This window comes from Anomaloglossus baeobatrachus, chromosome 4, assembly GCF_048569485.1.
Source record: "Anomaloglossus baeobatrachus isolate aAnoBae1 chromosome 4, aAnoBae1.hap1, whole genome shotgun sequence".
NCBI classification, from domain to species: Eukaryota; Metazoa; Chordata; class Amphibia; order Anura; family Aromobatidae; genus Anomaloglossus; species Anomaloglossus baeobatrachus.
In genome coordinates, this window is record NC_134356.1 from 677,533,141 (window position 1) to 677,551,868 (window position 18,728).

Below are 18,728 nucleotides of genomic sequence, written 5' to 3' on the forward strand. Positions count from 1 at the left end.
TCATAAAGATTTGAAAATTTTTATATATCATTTGTATAGACTTTTTTATTCTTTTAGCCATACCCTAAAACTACAAAAACAAGAATGAGTTAACATATCGTTATTAGGAAGAAAGGTTTACATTTAACATCCAGAATCTAGTTGAGGACCATGTTTCTTCATATATACAAAGACCAAATTGTTGGTGATGTCGAGGTGATTTTAAGTTATAATGGTCAGATCTGGATTCCCAAAAATTCTCGTCATCACAGTATTGTTCAGAAGATTTCTTTCTTGTAAAGTTTTAAAAGATGACTCTTTCAGACACTGTGTTTAAATATGGCTTCAACTGTTTTCAGGAGGTCTAAGTGGTTCCGATCATGACATGAATGTAGAAAATGGTTGTATTTCCTAATTTTTCAAAAACAGTAACAGACTATTGACCCCGACGTGATTTGAACACGCAACCTTCTGATCTGGAGTCAGACCCGCTACCGCTGCGCCACGAGGTCAGCTGAAAGATAAGTGTTTGACAAGATAAAATCTGAATATTATTTGATTCTTTACCATTAGATGTTCCAGAAAGTAACTACTTTTACGCACCATCATAAAACGACATAAACAAGGATGATTGAGCATCATAATCTTAATATTCAGGAATTTCCAGTTTAAGATCGGAATCTAGAAATTATCATCTTTGTGATTTTATGAGTCAGGCACACGAATGTTACATCAAAAGATAAAGTTAGAAACATATCTCAGTTTATTTTTGCCAGGAACATTTCATTTAGCAAAATGTTGTTTCATAAAGATTGGAAAATTTTTATATATCATTTGTATAGACTTTTTCATTCTTTTAGCCATACCCTAAAACTACAAAAACAAGAATGAGTTAACATACCGTTATTAGGAAGAAAGGTTTACATTTAACATCCAGAATCTAGTTGAGGACCATGTTTCTTCATATATACAAAGACCAAATTGTTGGTGATGTCGAGGTGATTTTAAGTTATAATGGTCAGATCTGGATTCCCAAAAATTCTCGTCATCACAGTATTGTTCAGAAGATTTCTTTCTTGTAAAATTTTAAAAGATGACTCTTTCAGACACTGTGTGGAAATATGGCTTCAACTTTTTTCAGGAGGTTTAAGTGGTTCCGTTGATGACAAGAATGTAGAAATTGGTTGTATTTCCTAATTTTTCAAAAACAGTAACAGACTATTGACCCCGACGTGATTTGAACACGCAACCTTCTGATCTGGAGTCAGACGCGCTACCATTGCGCCACGAGGTCAGCTGAAAGATAAGTGTTTGACAACATAAAATCTGAATATTATTTGATTCTTTACCATTAGATGTTCCAGAAAGTAACTACTTTTACGCACCATCATAAAACGACATAAACAAGGATGATTGAGCATCTTAATCTTAATATTTAGGGATTTCCAGTTTAAGATCGGAATCTAGAAATTATCATCTTTGTGATTCCATGAGTCAGGCACACGAATGTTACATCAAAAGATAAAGTTAGAAACATATCTCAGTTTATTTTTGCCAGGAACATTTCATTTAGAAAAATGCTTGTTTCATAAAGATTGGAAAATTTTTATATATCATTTGTATAGACTTTTTTATTCTTTTAGCCATACCCCAAAACAACAAAAACAAGAATGAGTTAACATATTGCTATTAGGAAGAAAGGTTTACATTTAACATCCAGAATCTAGTTGAGGACCATGTTTCTTCATTTATACAAAGAACAAATTGTTGGTGATGTCGAGGTGATTTTAAGTTATAATGGTCAGATCTGGATTCCCAAAAATTCTTGTCATCACAGTATTGTTCAGAAGATTTCTTTCTTGTAAAGTTTTAAAAGATGACTCTTTCAGACACTGTGTTTAAATATGGCTTCAACTGTTTTCAGGAGGTCTAAGTGGTTCTGTTCATGACATGAATGTAGAAATTGGTTGTATTTCCTAATTTTTCAAAAACAGGAACAGACTATTGACCCCGACGTGATTTGAACACGCAACCTTCTGATCTGGAGTCAGACGCGCTACCGTTGCGCCACGAGGTCAGCTGAAAAATAAGTGTTTGACAAGATAAAATCTGAATATTATTTGATTCTTTACCATTAGATGTTCCAGAAAGTAACTACTTTTACGCACCATCATAAAACGACATAAACAAGGATGATTGAGCATCTTAATCTTAATATTAAGTGAATTCCAGTTTAAGATCGGAATCTAGAAATTATCATCTTTGTGATTCCATGAGTCAGGCACACGAATGTTACATCAAAAGATAAAGTTAGAAACATATCTCAGTTTATTTTTGCCAGGAACATTTCATTAGAAAAATGTTGTTTCATAAAGATTGGAAAATTTTTATATATCATTTGTATAGACTTTTTTATTCTTTTAGCCATACCCTAAAACTACAAAAACAAGAATGAGTTAACATATCGTTATTAGGAAGAAAGGTTTACATTTAACATCCAGAATCTAGTTGAGGACCATGTTTCTTCATATATACAAAGACCAAATTGTTGGTGATGTCGAGGTGATTTTAAGTTATAATGGTCAGATCTGGATTCCCAAAAATTCTCGTCATCACAGTATTGTTCAGAAGATTTCTTTCTTGTAAAGTTTTAAAAGATGACTCTTTTAGACACTGTTTAAATATGGCTTCAACTGTTTTCAGGAGGTCTAAGTGGTTCCGTTCATGACATGAATGTAGAAAATGGTTGTATTTCCTAATTTTTCAAAAACAGGAACAGACTATTGACCCCGACGTGATTTGAACACGCAACCTTCTGATCTGGAGTCAGACGCGCTACCGTTGCGCCACGAGGTCAGCTGAAAGTTAAGTGTTTGACAAGATAAAATCTGAATATTATTTGATTCTTTACCATTAGATGTTCCAGAAAGTAACTACTTTTACGCACCATCATAAAACGACATAAACAAGGATGATTGAGCATCTTAATCTTAATATTCAGGGATTTCCAGTTTAAGATCGGAATCTGGAAATCATCATCTTTGTGATTCCATGAGTCAGGCACACGAATGTTACATCAAAAGATAAAGTTAGAAACATATCTCAGTTTATTTTTGCCAGGAACATTTCATTTAGAAAAATGCTTGTTTCATAAAGATTGGAAAATTTTTATATATCATTTGTATAGACTTTTTTATTCTTTTAGCCATACCCCAAAACTACAAAAACAAGAATGAGTTAACATATTGCTATTAGGAAGAAAGGTTTACATTTAACATCCAGAATCTAGTTGAGGACCATGTTTCTTCATATATACAAAGACCAAATTGTTGGTGATGTCGAGGTGATTTTAAGTTATAATGGTCAGATCTGGATTCCCAAAAATTCTCGTCATCACAGTATTGTTCAGAAGATTTCTTTCTTGTAAAATTTTAAAAGATGACACTTTCAGACACTGTGTGGAAATATGGCTTCAACTTTTTTCAGGAGGTTTAAGTGGTTCCGTTGATGACAAGAATGTAGAAAATGGTTTTGTTTCCTAATTTTTCAAAAACAGGAACAGACTATTGACCCCGACGTGATTTGAACACGCAACCTTCTGATCTGGAGTCAGACGCGCTACCGTTGCGCCACGAGGTCAGCTGAAAGATAAGTGTTTGACAAGATAAAATCTGAATATTATTTGATTCTTTACCATTAGATGTTCCAGAAAGTAACTACTTTTACGCACCATCATAAAACGACATAAACAAGGATGATTGAGCATCTTAATCTTAATATTCAGGGATTTCCAGTTTAAGATTGGAATCTAGAAATTATCATCTTTGTGATTCCATGAGTCATGCACACGAATGTTACATCAAAAGATAAAGTTAGAAACATATCTCAGTTTATTTTTGCCAGGAACATTTCATTTAGAAAAATGTTGTTTCATAAAGATTGGAAAATTTTTATATATCATTTGTATAGACTTTTTTATTCTTTTAGCCATACCCTAAAACTACAAAAACAAGAATGAGTTAACATATCGTTATTAGGAAGAAAGGTTTACATTTAACATCCAGAATCTAGTTGAGGACCACGTTTCTTCATATATACAAAGACCAAATTGTTGGTGATGTCGAGGTGATTTTAAGTTATAATGGTCAGATCTGGATTCCCAAAAATTCTCGTCATCACAGTATTGTTCAGAAGATTTCTTTCTTGTAAAATTTTAAAAGATGACTCTTTCAGACACTGTGTGGAAATATGGCTTCAACTTTTTTCAGGAGGTTTAAGTGGTTCCGTTGATGACAAGAATGTAGAAAATGGTTTTGTTTCCTAATTTTTCAAAAACAGGAACAGACTATTGACCCCGACGTGATTTGAACACGCAACCTTCTGATCTGGAGTAAGACGCGCTACCGTTGCGCCACGAGGTCAGCTGAAAGATAAGTGTTTGACAAGATAAAATCTGAATATTATTTGATTCTTTACCATTAGATGTTCCAGAAAGTAACTACTTTTACGCACCATCATAAAACGACATAAACAAGGATGATTGAGCATCTTAATCTTAATATTCAGGGATTTCCAGTTTAAGATTGGAATCTAGAAATTATCATCTTTGTGATTCCATGAGTCATGCACACGAATGTTACATCAAAAGATAAAGTTAGAAACATATCTCAGTTTATTTTTGCCAGGAACATTTCATTTAGAAAAATGTTGTTTCATAAAGATTGGAAAATTTTTATATATCATTTGTATAGACTTTTTTATTCTTTTAGCCATACCCTAAAACTACAAAAACAAGAATGAGTTAACATATCGTTATTAGGAAGAAAGGTTTACATTTAACATCCAGAATCTAGTTGAGGACCACGTTTCTTCATATATACAAAGACCAAATTGTTGGTGATGTCGAGGTGATTTTAAGTTATAATGGTCAGATCTGGATTCCCAAAAATTCTCGTCATCACAGTATTGTTCAGAAGATTTCTTTCTTGTAAAATTTTAAAAGATGACTCTTTCAGACACTGTGTGGAAATATGGCTTCAACTTTTTTCAGGAGGTTTAAGTGGTTCCGTTGATGACAAGAATGTAGAAATTGGTTGTATTTCCTAATTTTTCAAAAACAGTAACAGACTATTGACCCCGACGTGATTTGAACACGCAACCTTCTGATCTGGAGTCAGACGCGCTACCATTGCACCACGAGGTCAGCTGAAAGATAAGTGACAAGATAAAATCTGAATATTATTTGATTCTTTACCATTAGATGTTCCAGAAAGTAACTACTTTTACGCACCATCATAAAACGACATAAACAAGGATGATTGAGCATCTTAATCTTAATATTTAGGGATTTCCAGTTTAAGATCGGAATCTAGAAATTATCATCTTTGTGATTCCATGAGTCAGGCACACGAATGTTACATCAAAAGATAAAGTTAGAAACATATCTCAGTTTATTTTTGCCAGGAACATTTCATTTAGAAAAATGCTTGTTTCATAAAGATTGGAAAATTTTTATATATCATTTGTATAGACTTTTTTATTCTTTTAGCCATACCCCAAAACTAGAAAAACAAGAATGAGTTAACATATTGCTATTAGGAAGAAAGGTTTACATTTAACATCCAGAATCTAGTTGAGGACCATGTTTCTTCATATATACAAAGACCAAATTGTTGGTGATGTTGAGGTGATTTTAAGTTATAATGGTCAGATCTGGATTCCCAAAAATTCTCGTCATCACAGTATTGTTCAGAAGATTTCTTTCTTGTAAAGTTTTAAAAGATGACTCTTTCAGACACTGTGTTTAAATATGGCTTCAACTGTTTTCAGGAGGTCTAAGTGGTTCCGTTCATGACATGAATGTAGAAAATGGTTGTATTTCCTAATTTTTCAAAAACAGGAACAGACTATTGACCCAGACGTGATTTGAACACGCAACCTTCTGATCTGGAGTCAGACGCGCTACCGTTGCGCCACGAGGTCAGCTGAAAGATAAGTGTTTGACAAGATAAAATCTGAATACTATTTGATTCTTTACCATTAGATGTTCCAGAAAGTAACTACTTTTACGCACCATCATAAAACGACATAAACAAGGATGATTGAGCATCTTAATCTTAATATTCAGGGATTTCCAGTTTAAGATCGGAATCTAGAAATTATCATCTTTGTGATTCCATGAGTCAGGCACACGAATGTTACATCAAAAGATAAAGTTAGAAACATATCTCAGTTTATTTTTGCCAGGAACATTTAATTTAGAAAAATGCTTGTTTCATAAAGATTGGAAAATTTTTATATATCATTTGTATAGACTTTTTTATTCTTTTAGCCATACCCCAAAACTACAAAAACAAGAATGAGTTAACATATTGCTATTAGGAAGAAAGGTTTACATTTAACATCCAGAATCTAGTTGAGGACCATGTTTCTTCATATATACAAAGACCAAATTGTTGGTGATGTTGAGGTGATTTTAAGTTATAATGGTCAGATCTGGATTCCCAAAAATTCTCGTCATCACAGTATTGTTCAGAAGATTTCTTTCTTGTAAAGTTTTAAAAGATGACTCTTTCAGACACTGTGTTTAAATATGGCTTCAACTGTTTTCAGGAGGTCTAAGTGGTTCCGTTCATGACATGAATGTAGAAAATGGTTGTATTTCCTAATTTTTCAAAAACAGGAACAGACTATTGACCCCGACGTGATTTGAACACGCAACCTTCTGATCTGGAGTCAGACGCGCTACCATTGCGCCACGAGGTCAGCTGAAAGATAAGTGTTTGACAAGATAAAATCTGAATATTATTTGATTCTTTACCATTAGATGTTCCAGAAAGTAACTACTTTTACGCACCATCATAAAATGACATAAACAAGGATGATTGAGCATCTTAATCTTAATATTTAGGGATTTCCAGTTTAAGATCGGAATCTAGAAATTATCATCTTTGTGATTCCATGAGTCAGGCACACGAATGTTACATCAAAAGATAAAGTTAGAAACATATCTCAGTTTATTTTTGCCAGGAACATTTCATTTAGAAAAATGCTTGTTTCATAAAGATTTGAAAATTTTTATATATCATTTGTATAGACTTTTTTATTCTTTTAGCCATACCCCAAAACTACAAAAACAAGAATGAGTTAACATATTGCTATTAGGAAGAAAGGTTTACATTTAACATGCAGAATCTAGTTGAGGACCATGTTTCTTCATATATACAAAGACCAAATTGTTGGTGATGTTGAGGTGATTTTAAGTTATAATGGTCAGATCTGGATTCCCAAAAATTCTCGTCATCACAGTATTGTTCAGAAGATTTCTTTCTTGTAAAGTTTTAAAAGATGACTCTTTCAGACACTGTGTTTAAATATGGCTTCAACTGTTTTCAGGAGGTCTAAGTGGTTCCGTTCATGACATGAATGTAGAAAATAGTTGTATTTCCTGATTTTTCAAAAACAGGAACAGACTATTGACCCCGACGTGATTTGAACACGCAATCTTCTGATCTGGAGTCAGACCCGCTACAGCTGCACCACGAGGTCAGCTGAAAAATAAGTGTTTGACAAGATAAAATCTGAATATTATTTGATTCTTTACCATTAGATGTTCCAGAAAGTAAATACTTTTACGCACCATCATAAAACGACATAAACAAGGATGATTGAGCATCTTAATCTTAATATTCAGGGATTTCCAGTTTAAGATCGGAATCTAGAAATCATCATCTTTGTGATTCCATGAGTCAGGCACACGAATGTTACATCAAAAGATAAAGTTAGAAACATATCTCAGTTTATTTTTGCCAGGAACATTTCATTTAGAAAAATGCTTGTTTCATAAAGATTTGAAAATTTTTATATATCATTTGTATAGACTTTTTTATTCTTTTAGCCATACCCCAAAACTACAAAAACAAGAATGAGTTAACATATTGCTATTAGGAAGAAAGGTTTACATTTAACATCCAGAATCTAGTTGAGGACCATGTTTCTTCATATATACAAAGAACAAATTGTTGGTGATGTTGAGGTGATTTTAAGTTATAATGGTCAGATCTGGATTCCCAAAAATTCTCGTCATCACAGTATTGTTCAGAAGATTTCTTTCTTGTAAAGTTTTAAAAGATGACTCTTTTAGACACTGTGTTTAAATATGGCTTCAACTGTTTTCAGGAGGTCTAAGTGGTTCCGTTCATGACATGAATGTAGAAAATGGTTGTATTTCCTAATTTTTCAAAAAAAGGAACAGACTATTGACCCCGACGTGATTTGAACACGCAACCTTGTGATCTGGAGTCAGACGCGCTACCGTTGCGCCACGAGGTCAGCTGAAAGATAAGTGTTTGACAAGATAAAATCTGAATATTATTTGATTCTTTACCATTAGATGTTCCAGAAAGTAACTACTTTTACGCACCATCATAAAACGACATAAACAAGGATGATTGAGCATCTTAATCTTAATATTCAGGGATTTCCAGTTTAAGATCGGAATCTAGAAATCATCACCTTTGTGATTCCATGAGTCAGGCACACGAATGTTACATCAAAAGATAAAGTTAGAAACATATCTCAGTTTATTTTTGCCAGGAACATTTCATTTAGAAAAATGCTTGTTTCATAAAGATTGGAAAATTTTTATATATCATTTGTATAGACTTTTTTATTCTTTTAGCCATACCCCAAAACTACAAAAACAAGAATGAGTTAACATATTGCTATTAGGAAGAAAGGTTTACATTTAACATCCAGAATCTAGTTGAGGACCATGTTTCTTCATATATACAAAGATCAAATTGTTGGTGATGTTGAGGTGATTTTAAGTTATAATGGTCAGATCTGGATTCCCAAAAATTCTCGTCATCACAGTATTGTTCAGAAGATTTCTTTCTTGTAAAGTTTTAAAAGATGACTCTTTCAGACACTGTGTTTAAATATGTCTTCAACTGTTTTCAGGAGGTCTAAGTGGTTCCGTTCATGACATGTATGTAGAAAATGGTTGTATTTCCTAATTTTTCAAAAACAGGAACAGACTATTGACCCCGACGTGATTTGAACACGCAACCTTCTGATCTGGAGTCGGACGCGCTACCGTTGCGCCACGAGGTCAGCTGAAAGATAAGTGTTTGACAAGATAAAATCTGAATATTATTTGATTCTTTACCATTAGATGTTCCAGAAAGTAACTACTTTTACGCACCATCATAAAACGACATGAACAAGGATGATTGAGCATCTAAATCTTAATATTCAGGGATTTCCAGTTTAAGATCGGAATCTAGAAATTATCATCTTTGTGATTCCATGAGTCAGGCACACGAATGTTACATCAAAAGATAAAGTTAGAAACATATCTCAGTTTATTTTTGCCAGGAACATTTCATTTAGAAAAATGCTTGTTTCATAAAGATTTGAAAATTTTTATATATCATTTGTATAGAATTTTTTATTCTTTTAGCCATACCCCAAAACTACAAAAACAAGAATGAGTTAACATATTGCTATTAGGAAGAAAGGTTTACATTTAACATCCAGAATCTAGTTGAGGACCATGTTTCTTCATATATACAAAGAACAAATTGTTGGTGATGTTGAGGTGATTTTAAGTTATAATGGTCAGATCTGGATTCCCAAAAATTCTCGTCATCACAGTATTGTTCAGAAGATTTCTTTCTTGTAAAGTTTTAAAAGATGACTCTTTCAGACACTGTGTTTAAATATGGCTTCAACTGTTTTCAGGAGGTCTAAGTGGTTCCGTTCATGACATGAATGTAGAAAATGGTTGTATTTACTAATTTTTCAAAAACAGGAACAGACTATTGACCCCGACGTGATTTGAACACGCAACCTTCTGATCTGGAGTCAGACGCGCTACCGTTGCGCCACGAGGTCAGCTGAAAGATAAGTGTTTGACAAGATAAAATCTGAATATTATTTGATTCTTTACCATTAGATGTTCCAGAAAGTAACTACTTTTACGCACCATCATAAAACGACATAAACAAGGATGATTGAGCATCTTAATCTTAATATTCAGGGATTTCCAGTTTAAGATCGGAATCTAGAAATCATCATCTTTGTGATTCCATGAGTCAGGCACACGAATGTTACATCAAAAGATAAAGTTAGAAACATATCTCAGTTTATTTTTGCCAGGAACATTTCATTTAGAAAAATGCTTGTTTCATAAAGATTTGAAATTTTTTATATATCATTTGTATAGACTTTTTTATTCTTTTAGCCATACCCCAAAACTACAAAAACAAGAATGAGTTAACATATTGCTATTAGGAAGAAAGGTTTACATTTAACATCCAGAATCTAGTTGAGGACCATGTTTCTTCATATATACAAAGAACAAATTGTTGGTGATGTTGAGGTGATTTTAAGTTATAATGGTCAGATCTGGATTCCCAAAAATTCTCGTCATCACAGTATTGTTCAGAAGATTTCTTTCTTGTAAAGTTTTAAAAGATGACTCTTTCAGACACTGTTTTAAATATGGCTTCAACTGTTTTCAGGAGGTCTAAGTGGTTCCGTTCATGACATGAATGTAGAAAATGGTTGTATTTCCTAATTTTTCAAAAACAGGAACAGACTATTGACCTCGACGTGATTTGAACACGCAACCTTCTGATCTGGAGTCAGACGCGCTACCGTTGCGCCACGAGGTCAGCTAAAAGATAAGTGTTTGACAAGATAAAATCTGAATATTATTTGATTCTTTACCATTAGATGTTCCAGAAAGTAACTACTTTTACGCACCATCATAAAACGACATAAACAAGGATGATTGAGCATCTTAATCTTAACATTCAGGGATTTCCAGTTTAAGATCGGAATCTAGAAATCATCATCTTTGTGATTCCATGAGTCAGGCACACGAATGTTACATCAAAAGATAAAGTTAGAAACATATCTCAGTTTATTTTTGCCAGGAACATTTCATTTAGAAAAATGCTTGTTTCATAAAGATTGGAAAATTTTTATATATCATTTGTATAGACCTTTTTATTCTTTTAGCCATACCCCAAAACTACAAAAACAAGAATGAGTTAACATATTGCTATTAGGAAGAAAGGTTTACATTTAACATCCAGAATCTAGTTGAGGACCATGTTTCTTTATATATACAAAGAACAAATTGTTGGTGATGTCGAGGTGATTTTAAGTTATAATGGTCAGATCTGGATTCCCAAAAATTCTCGTCATCACAGTATTGTTCAGAAGATTTCTTTCTTGTAAAGTTTTAAAAGATGACTCTTTCAGACACTGTGTTTAAATATGGCTTCAACTGTTTTCAGGAGGTCTAAGTGGTTCCGTTCATGACATGAATGTAGAAAATGGTTGTATTTCCTAATTTTTCAAAAACAGGAACAGACTATTGACCCCGACGTGATTTGAACACGCAACCTTCTGATCTGGAGTCAGACGCGCTACCGTTGCGCCACGAGGTCAGCTGAAAGATAAGTGTTTGACAAGATAAAATCTGAATATTATTTGATTCTTTACCATTAGATGTTCCAGAAAGTAACTACTTTTACGCACCATCATAAAACGACATGAACAAGGATGATTGAGCATCTTAATCTTAATATTCAGGGATTTCCAGTTTAAGATCGGAATCTAGAAATTATCATCTTTGTGATTCCATGAGTCAGGCACACGAATGTTACATCAAAAGATAAAGTTAGAAACATATCTCAGTTTATTTTTGCCAGGAACATTTCATTTAGAAAAATGCTTGTTTCATAAAGATTTGAAAATTTTTATATATCATTTGTATAGACTTTTTTATTCTTTTAGCCATACCCCAAAACTACAAAAACAAGAATGAGTTAACATATTGCTATTAGGAAGAAAGGTTTACATTTAACATCCAGAATCTAGTTGAGGACCATGTTTCTTCATATATACAAAGAACAAATTGTTGGTGATGTTGAGGTGATTTTAAGTTATAATGGTCAGATCTGGATTCCCAAAAATTCTCGTCATCACAGTATTGTTCAGAAGATTTCTTTCTTGTAAAGTTTTAAAAGATGACTCTTTCAGACACTGTGTTTAAATATGGCTTCAACTGTTTTCAGGAGGTCTAAGTGGTTCCGTTCATGACATGAATGTAGAAAATGGTTGTATTTACTAATTTTTCAAAAACAGGAACAGACTATTGACCCCGACGTGATTTGAACACGCAACCTTCTGATCTGGAGTCAGACGCGCTACCGTTGCGCCACGAGGTCAGCTGAAAGATAAGTGTTTGACAAGATAAAATCTGAATATTATTTGATTCTTTACCATTAGATGTTCCAGAAAGTAACTACTTTTACGCACCATCATAAAACGACATGAACAAGGATGATTGAGCATCTTAATCTTAATATTCAGGGATTTCCAGTTTAAGATCGGAATCTAGAAATTATCATCTTTGTGATTCCATGAGTCAGGCACACGAATGTTACATCAAAAGATAAAGTTAGAAACATATCTCAGTTTATTTTTGCCAGGAACATTTCATTTAGAAAAATGCTTGTTTCATAAAGATTGGAAAATTTTTATATATCATTTGTATAGACTTTTTTATTCTTTTAGCCATACCCCAAAACTACAAAAACAAGAATGAGTTAACATATCGTTATTAGGAAGAAAGGTTTACATTTAACATCCAGAATCTAGTTGAGGACCATGTTTCTTCATATATACAAAGACAAAATTGTTGGTGATGTCGAGGTGATTTTAAGTTATAATGGTCAGATCTGGATTCCCAAAAATTCTCGTCATCACAGTATTGTTCAGAAGATTTCTTTCTTGTAAAATTTTAAAAGTTGACTCTTTCAGACACTGTGTTTAAATATGGCTTCAACTTTTTTCAGGAGGTCTAAGTGGTTCCGTTCATGACATGAATGTAGAAAATGGTTGTATTTCCTTATTTTTCAAAAACAGGAACAGACTATTGACCCCGACGTGATTTGAACACGCAACCTTCTGATCTGGAGTCAGACGCGCTACCGTTGCGCCACGAGGTCAGCTGAAAGATAAGTGTTTGACAATATAAAATCTGAATATTATTTGATTCTTTACCATTAGATGTTCCAGAAAGTAACTACTTTTACGCACCATCATAAAACGACATAAACAAGGATGATTGAGCATCTTAATCTTAATATTCAGGGATTTCCAGTTTAAGATCGGAATCTAGAAATTATCATCTTTGTGATTCCATGAGTCAGGCACACGAATGTTACATCAAAAGATAAAGTTAGAAACATATCTCAGTTTATTTTTGCCAGGAACATTTCATTTAGAAAAATGCTTGTTTCATAAAGATTTGAAAATTTTTATATATCATTTGTATAGACTTTTTTATTCTTTTAGCCATACCCTAAAACTACAAAAACAAGAATGAGTTAACATATCGTTATTAGGAAGAAAGGTTTACATTTAACATCCAGAATCTAGTTGAGGACCATGTTTCTTCATATATACAAAGACAAAATTGTTGGTGATGTCGAGGTGATTTTAAGTTATAATGGTCAGATCTGGATTCCCAAAAATTCTCGTCATCACAGTATTGTTCAGAAGATTTCTTTCTTGTAAAATTTTAAAAGTTGACTCTTTCAGACACTGTGTTTAAATATGGCTTCAACTTTTTTCAGGAGGTCTAAGTGGTTCCGTTCATGACATGAATGTAGAAAATGGTTGTATTTCCTTATTTTTCAAAAACAGGAACAGACTATTGACCCCGACGTGATTTGAACACGCAACCTTCTGATCTGGAGTCAGACGCGCTACCGTTGCGCCACGAGGTCAGCTGAAAGATAAGTGTTTGACAATATAAAATCTGAATATTATTTGATTCTTTACCATTAGATGTTCCAGAAAGTAACTACTTTTACGCACCATCATAAAACGACATAAACAAGGATGATTGAGCATCTTAATCTTAATATTCAGGGATTTCCAGTTTAAGATCGGAATCTAGAAATCATCATCTTTGTGATTCCATGAGTCAGGCACACGAATGTTACATCAAAAGATAAAGTTAGAAACATATCTCAGTTTATTTTTGCCAGGAACATTTCATTTAGAAAAATGCTTGTTTCATAAAGATTGGAAAATTTTTATATATCATTTGTATAGACTTTTTTATTCTTTTAGCCATACCCCAAAACTACAAAAACAAGAATGAGTTAACATATTGCTATTAGGAAGAAAGGTTTACATTTAACATCCAGAATCTAGTTGAGGACCATGTTTCTTCATATATACAAAGACCAAATTGTTGGTGATGTTGAGGTGATTTTAAGTTATAATGGTCAGATCTGGATTCCCAAAAATTCTCGTCATCACAGTATTGTTCAGAAGATTTCTTTCTTGTAAAGTTTTAAAAGATGACTCTTTTAGACACTGTGTTTAAATATGGCTTCAACTGTTTTCAGGAGGTCTAAGTGGTTCCGTTCATGACATGAATGTAGAAAATGGTTGTATTTCCTAATTTTTCAAAAACAGGAACAGACTATTGACCCCGACGTGATTTGAACACGCAACCTTCTGATCTGGAGTCAGACGCGCTACCGTTGCGCCACGAGGTCAGCTGAAAGATAAGTGTTTGACAAGATAAAATCTGAATATTATTTGATTCTTTACCATTAGATGCTCCAGAAAGTAACTACTTTTACGCACCATCATAAAACGACATAAACAAGGATGATTGAGCATCTTAATCTTAATATTCAGGGATTTCCAGTTTAAGATCGGAATCTAGAAATCATCATCTTTGTGATTCCATGAGTCATGCACACGAATGTTACATCAAAAGATAAAGTTAGAAACATATCTCAGTTTATTTTTGCCAGGAACATTTCATTTAGAAAAATGCTTGTTTCATAAAGATTTGAAAATTTTTATATATCATTTGTATAGACTTTTTTATTCTTTTAGCCATACCCCAAAACTACAAAAACAAGAATGAGTTAACATATTGCTATTAGGAAGAAAGGTTTACATTTAACATCCAGAATCTAGTTGAGGACCATGTTTCTTCATATATACAAAGATCAAATTGTTGGTGATGTTGAGGTGATTTTAAGTTATAATGGTCAGATCTGGATTCCCAAAAATTCTCGTCATCACAGTATTGTTCAGAAGATTTCTTTCTTGTAAAGTTTTAAAAGATGACTCTTTTAGACACTGTGTTTAAATATGGCTTCATCTGTTTTCAGGAGGTCTAAGTGGTTCCGTTCATGACATGAATGTAGAAAATGGTTGTATTTCCTAATTTTTCAAAAACAGGAACAGACTATTGACCCCGACGTGATTTGAACACGCAAACTTCTGATCTGGAGTCAGACGCGCTACCGTTGCGCCACGAGGTCAGCTGAAAGATAAGTGTTTGACAATATAAAATCTGAATATTATTTGATTCTTTACCATTAGATGTTCCAGAAAGTAACTACTTTTACGCACCATCATAAAACGACATAAACAAGGATGATTGAGCATCTTAATCTTAATATTCAGGGATTTCCAGTTTAAGATCGGAATCTAGAAATCATCATCTTTGTGATTCCATGAGTCAGGCACACGAATGTTACATCAAAAGATAAAGTTAGAAACATATCTCAGTTTATTTTTGCCAGGAACATTTCATTTAGAAAAATGCTTGTTTCATAAAGATTTGAAAATTTTTATATATCATTTGTATAGACTTTTTTATTCTTTTAGCCATACCCCAAAACTACAAAAACAAGAATGAGTTAACATATTGCTATTAGGAAGAAAGGTTTACATTTAACATCCAGAATCTAGTTGAGGACCATGTTTCTTCATATATACAAAGATCAAATTGTTGGTGATGTTGAGGTGATTTTAAGTTATAATGGTCAGATCTGGATTCCCAAAAATTCTCGTCATCACAGTATTGTTCAGAAGATTTCTTTCTTGTAAAGTTTTAAAAGATGACTCTTTTAGACACTGTGTTTAAATATGGCTTCATCTGTTTTCAGGAGGTCTAAGTGGTTCCGTTCATGACATGAATGTAGAAAATGGTTGTATTTCCTAATTTTTCAAAAACAGGAACAGACTATTGACCGCGATGTGATTTGAACACGCAACCTTCTGATCTGGAGCCAGACGCGCTACCGTTGCGCCACGAGGTCAGCTGAAAGATAAGTGTTTGACAAGATAAAATCTGAATATTATTTGATTCTTTACCATTAGATGCTCCAGAAAGTAACTACTTTTACGCACCATCATAAAACGACATAAACAAGGATGATTGAGCATCTTAATCTTAATATTCAGGGATTTCCAGTTTAAGATCGGAATCTAGAAATCATCATCTTTGTGATTCCATGAGTCAGGCACACGAATATTACATCAAAAGATAAAGTTAGAAACATATCTCAGTTTATTTTTGCCAGGAACATTTCATTTAGAAAAATGCTTGTTTCATAAAGATTTGAAAATTTTTATATATCATTTGTATAGACTTTTTTATTCTTTTAGCCATACCCCAAAACTACAAAAACAAGAATGAGTTAACATATTGCTATTAGGAAGAAAGGTTTACATTTAACATCCAGAATCTAGTTGAGGACCATGTTTCTTCATATATACAAAGATCAAATTGTTGGTGATGTTGAGGTGATTTTAAGTTATAATGGTCAGATCTGGATTCCCAAAAATTCTCGTCATCACAGTATTGTTCAGAAGATTTCTTTCTTGTAAAGTTTTAAAAGATGACTCTTTTAGACACTGTGTTTAAATATGGCTTCAACTGTTTTCAGGAGGTCTAAGTGGTTCCGTTCATGACATGAATGTAGAAAATGGTTGTATTTACTAATTTTTCAAAAACAGGAACAGACTATTGACCCCGACGTGATTTGAACACGCAACCTTCTGATCTGGAGTCAGACGCGCTACCGTTGCGCCACGAGGTCAGCTGAAAGATAAGTGTTTGACAAGATAAAATCTGAATATTATTTGATTCTTTACCATTAGATGTTCCAGAAAGTAACTACTTTTACGCACCATCATAAAACGACATAAACAAGGATGATTGAGCATCTTAATCTTAATATTCAGGGATTTCCAGTTTAAGATCGGAATCTAGAAATCATCATCTTTGTGATTCCATGAGTCAGGCACACGAATGTTACATCAAAAGATAAAGTTAGAAACATATCTCAGTTTATTTTTGCCAGGAACATTTCATTTAGAAAAATGCTTGTTTCATAAAGATTGGAAAATTTTTATATATCATTTGTATAGACTTTTTTATTCTTTTAGCCATACCCCAAAACTACAAAAACAAGTATGAGTTAACATATTGCTATTAGGAAGAAAGGTTTACATTTAACATCCAGAATCTAGTTGAGGACCATGTTTCTTCATATATACAAAGAACAAATTGTTGGTGATGTTGAGGTGATTTTAAGTTATAATGGTCAGATCTGGATTCCCAAAAATTCTCGTCATCACAGTATTGTTCAGAAGATTTCTTTCTTGTAAAGTTTTAAAAGATGACTCTTTCAGACACTGTGTTTAAATATGGCTTCAACTCTTTTCAGGAGGTCTAAGTGGTTCCGTTCATGACATGAATGTAGAAAATGGTTGTATTTACTAATTTTTCAAAAACAGGAACAGACTATTGACCCCGACGTGATTTGAACACGCAACCTTCTGATCTGGAGTCAGACGCGCTACCGTTGCGCCACGAGGTCAGCTGAAAGATAAGTGTTTGACAAGATAAAATCTGAATATTATTTGATTCTTTACCATTAGATGTTCCAGAAAGTAACTACTTTTACGCACCATCATAAAACGACATAAACAAGGATGATTGAGCATCTTAATCTTAATATTCAGGGATTTCCAGTTTAAGATCGGAATCTAGAAATCATCATCTTTGTGATTCCATGAGTCAGGCACACGAATGTTACATCAAAAGATAAAGTTAGAAACATATCTCAGTTTATTTTTGCCAGGAACATTTCATTTAGAAAAATGCTTGTTTCATAAAGATTTGAAAATTTTTATATATCATTTGTATAGACTTTTTTATTCTTTTAGCCATACCCTAAAACTACAAAAACAAGAATGAGTTAACATATCGTTATTAGGAAGAAAGGTTTACATTTAACATCCAGAATCTAGTTGAGGACCATGTTTCTTCATATATACAAAGACAAAATTGTTGGTGATGTCGAGGTGATTTTAAGTTATAATGGTCAGATCTGGATTCCCAAAAATTCTCGTCATCACAGTATTGTTCAGAAGATTTCTTTCTTCTAAAATTTTAAAAGTTGACTCTTTCAGACACTGTGTTTAAATATGGCTTCAACTTTTTTCAGGAGGTCTAAGTGGTTCCGTTCATCACATGAATGTAGAAAATGGTTGTATTTCCTTATTTTTCAAAAACAGGAACAGACTATTGACCCCGACGTGATTTGAACACGCAACCTTCTGATCTGGAGTCAGACGCGCTACCGTTGCGCCACGAGGTCAGCTGAAAGATAAGTGTTTGACAATATAAAATCTGAATATTATTTGATTCTTTACCATTAGATGTTCCAGAAAGTAACTACTTTTACGCACCATCATAAAACGACATAAACAAGGATGATTGAGCATCTTAATCTTAATATTCAGGGATTTCCAGTATAAGATCGGAATCTAGAAATCATCATCTTTGTGATTCCATGAGTCAGGCACACGAATGTTACATCAAAAGATAAAGTTAGAAA

The 18,728-nt window shown here is 33.2% G+C and overlaps 22 non-coding genes across 22 annotated transcripts; all 22 read right to left on the reverse strand.

The window, feature by feature from the left end:
* Positions 1-419: 419 nt before the first annotated feature.
* TRNAW-CCA (transfer RNA tryptophan (anticodon CCA)) lies at positions 420-491 on the reverse strand. The gene has a single exon. It is a non-coding gene; the product is annotated as a tRNA-Trp (tRNA).
* A 710-nt stretch (positions 492-1,201) lies between these two features.
* On the reverse strand, positions 1,202-1,273 carry TRNAW-CCA (transfer RNA tryptophan (anticodon CCA)). Its single transcript has one exon. It is a non-coding gene; the product is annotated as a tRNA-Trp (tRNA).
* A 711-nt stretch (positions 1,274-1,984) lies between these two features.
* TRNAW-CCA (transfer RNA tryptophan (anticodon CCA)) lies at positions 1,985-2,056 on the reverse strand. The gene has a single exon. It is a non-coding gene; the product is annotated as a tRNA-Trp (tRNA).
* Positions 2,057-2,763: 707 nt separating this feature from the next.
* On the reverse strand, positions 2,764-2,835 carry TRNAW-CCA (transfer RNA tryptophan (anticodon CCA)). The gene has a single exon. It is a non-coding gene; the product is annotated as a tRNA-Trp (tRNA).
* Positions 2,836-3,546: 711 nt separating this feature from the next.
* TRNAW-CCA (transfer RNA tryptophan (anticodon CCA)) lies at positions 3,547-3,618 on the reverse strand. The gene has a single exon. It is a non-coding gene; the product is annotated as a tRNA-Trp (tRNA).
* A 710-nt stretch (positions 3,619-4,328) lies between these two features.
* On the reverse strand, positions 4,329-4,400 carry TRNAW-CCA (transfer RNA tryptophan (anticodon CCA)). The gene has a single exon. It is a non-coding gene; the product is annotated as a tRNA-Trp (tRNA).
* Positions 4,401-5,110: 710 nt separating this feature from the next.
* TRNAW-CCA (transfer RNA tryptophan (anticodon CCA)) lies at positions 5,111-5,182 on the reverse strand. Its single transcript has one exon. It is a non-coding gene; the product is annotated as a tRNA-Trp (tRNA).
* Positions 5,183-5,889: 707 nt separating this feature from the next.
* Positions 5,890-5,961, reverse strand: TRNAW-CCA (transfer RNA tryptophan (anticodon CCA)). Its single transcript has one exon. It is a non-coding gene; the product is annotated as a tRNA-Trp (tRNA).
* Positions 5,962-6,672: 711 nt separating this feature from the next.
* TRNAW-CCA (transfer RNA tryptophan (anticodon CCA)) lies at positions 6,673-6,744 on the reverse strand. Its single transcript has one exon. It is a non-coding gene; the product is annotated as a tRNA-Trp (tRNA).
* Positions 6,745-8,238: 1,494 nt separating this feature from the next.
* TRNAW-CCA (transfer RNA tryptophan (anticodon CCA)) lies at positions 8,239-8,310 on the reverse strand. Its single transcript has one exon. It is a non-coding gene; the product is annotated as a tRNA-Trp (tRNA).
* Positions 8,311-9,021: 711 nt separating this feature from the next.
* TRNAW-CCA (transfer RNA tryptophan (anticodon CCA)) lies at positions 9,022-9,093 on the reverse strand. Its single transcript has one exon. It is a non-coding gene; the product is annotated as a tRNA-Trp (tRNA).
* Positions 9,094-9,804: 711 nt separating this feature from the next.
* On the reverse strand, positions 9,805-9,876 carry TRNAW-CCA (transfer RNA tryptophan (anticodon CCA)). The gene has a single exon. It is a non-coding gene; the product is annotated as a tRNA-Trp (tRNA).
* A 710-nt stretch (positions 9,877-10,586) lies between these two features.
* On the reverse strand, positions 10,587-10,658 carry TRNAW-CCA (transfer RNA tryptophan (anticodon CCA)). Its single transcript has one exon. It is a non-coding gene; the product is annotated as a tRNA-Trp (tRNA).
* Positions 10,659-11,369: 711 nt separating this feature from the next.
* Positions 11,370-11,441, reverse strand: TRNAW-CCA (transfer RNA tryptophan (anticodon CCA)). Its single transcript has one exon. It is a non-coding gene; the product is annotated as a tRNA-Trp (tRNA).
* Positions 11,442-12,152: 711 nt separating this feature from the next.
* On the reverse strand, positions 12,153-12,224 carry TRNAW-CCA (transfer RNA tryptophan (anticodon CCA)). Its single transcript has one exon. It is a non-coding gene; the product is annotated as a tRNA-Trp (tRNA).
* Positions 12,225-12,935: 711 nt separating this feature from the next.
* On the reverse strand, positions 12,936-13,007 carry TRNAW-CCA (transfer RNA tryptophan (anticodon CCA)). Its single transcript has one exon. It is a non-coding gene; the product is annotated as a tRNA-Trp (tRNA).
* A 711-nt stretch (positions 13,008-13,718) lies between these two features.
* Positions 13,719-13,790, reverse strand: TRNAW-CCA (transfer RNA tryptophan (anticodon CCA)). The gene has a single exon. It is a non-coding gene; the product is annotated as a tRNA-Trp (tRNA).
* A 711-nt stretch (positions 13,791-14,501) lies between these two features.
* On the reverse strand, positions 14,502-14,573 carry TRNAW-CCA (transfer RNA tryptophan (anticodon CCA)). Its single transcript has one exon. It is a non-coding gene; the product is annotated as a tRNA-Trp (tRNA).
* Positions 14,574-15,284: 711 nt separating this feature from the next.
* On the reverse strand, positions 15,285-15,356 carry TRNAW-CCA (transfer RNA tryptophan (anticodon CCA)). The gene has a single exon. It is a non-coding gene; the product is annotated as a tRNA-Trp (tRNA).
* Positions 15,357-16,850: 1,494 nt separating this feature from the next.
* On the reverse strand, positions 16,851-16,922 carry TRNAW-CCA (transfer RNA tryptophan (anticodon CCA)). Its single transcript has one exon. It is a non-coding gene; the product is annotated as a tRNA-Trp (tRNA).
* A 711-nt stretch (positions 16,923-17,633) lies between these two features.
* Positions 17,634-17,705, reverse strand: TRNAW-CCA (transfer RNA tryptophan (anticodon CCA)). Its single transcript has one exon. It is a non-coding gene; the product is annotated as a tRNA-Trp (tRNA).
* Positions 17,706-18,416: 711 nt separating this feature from the next.
* Positions 18,417-18,488, reverse strand: TRNAW-CCA (transfer RNA tryptophan (anticodon CCA)). Its single transcript has one exon. It is a non-coding gene; the product is annotated as a tRNA-Trp (tRNA).
* Positions 18,489-18,728: the final 240 nt, after the last annotated feature.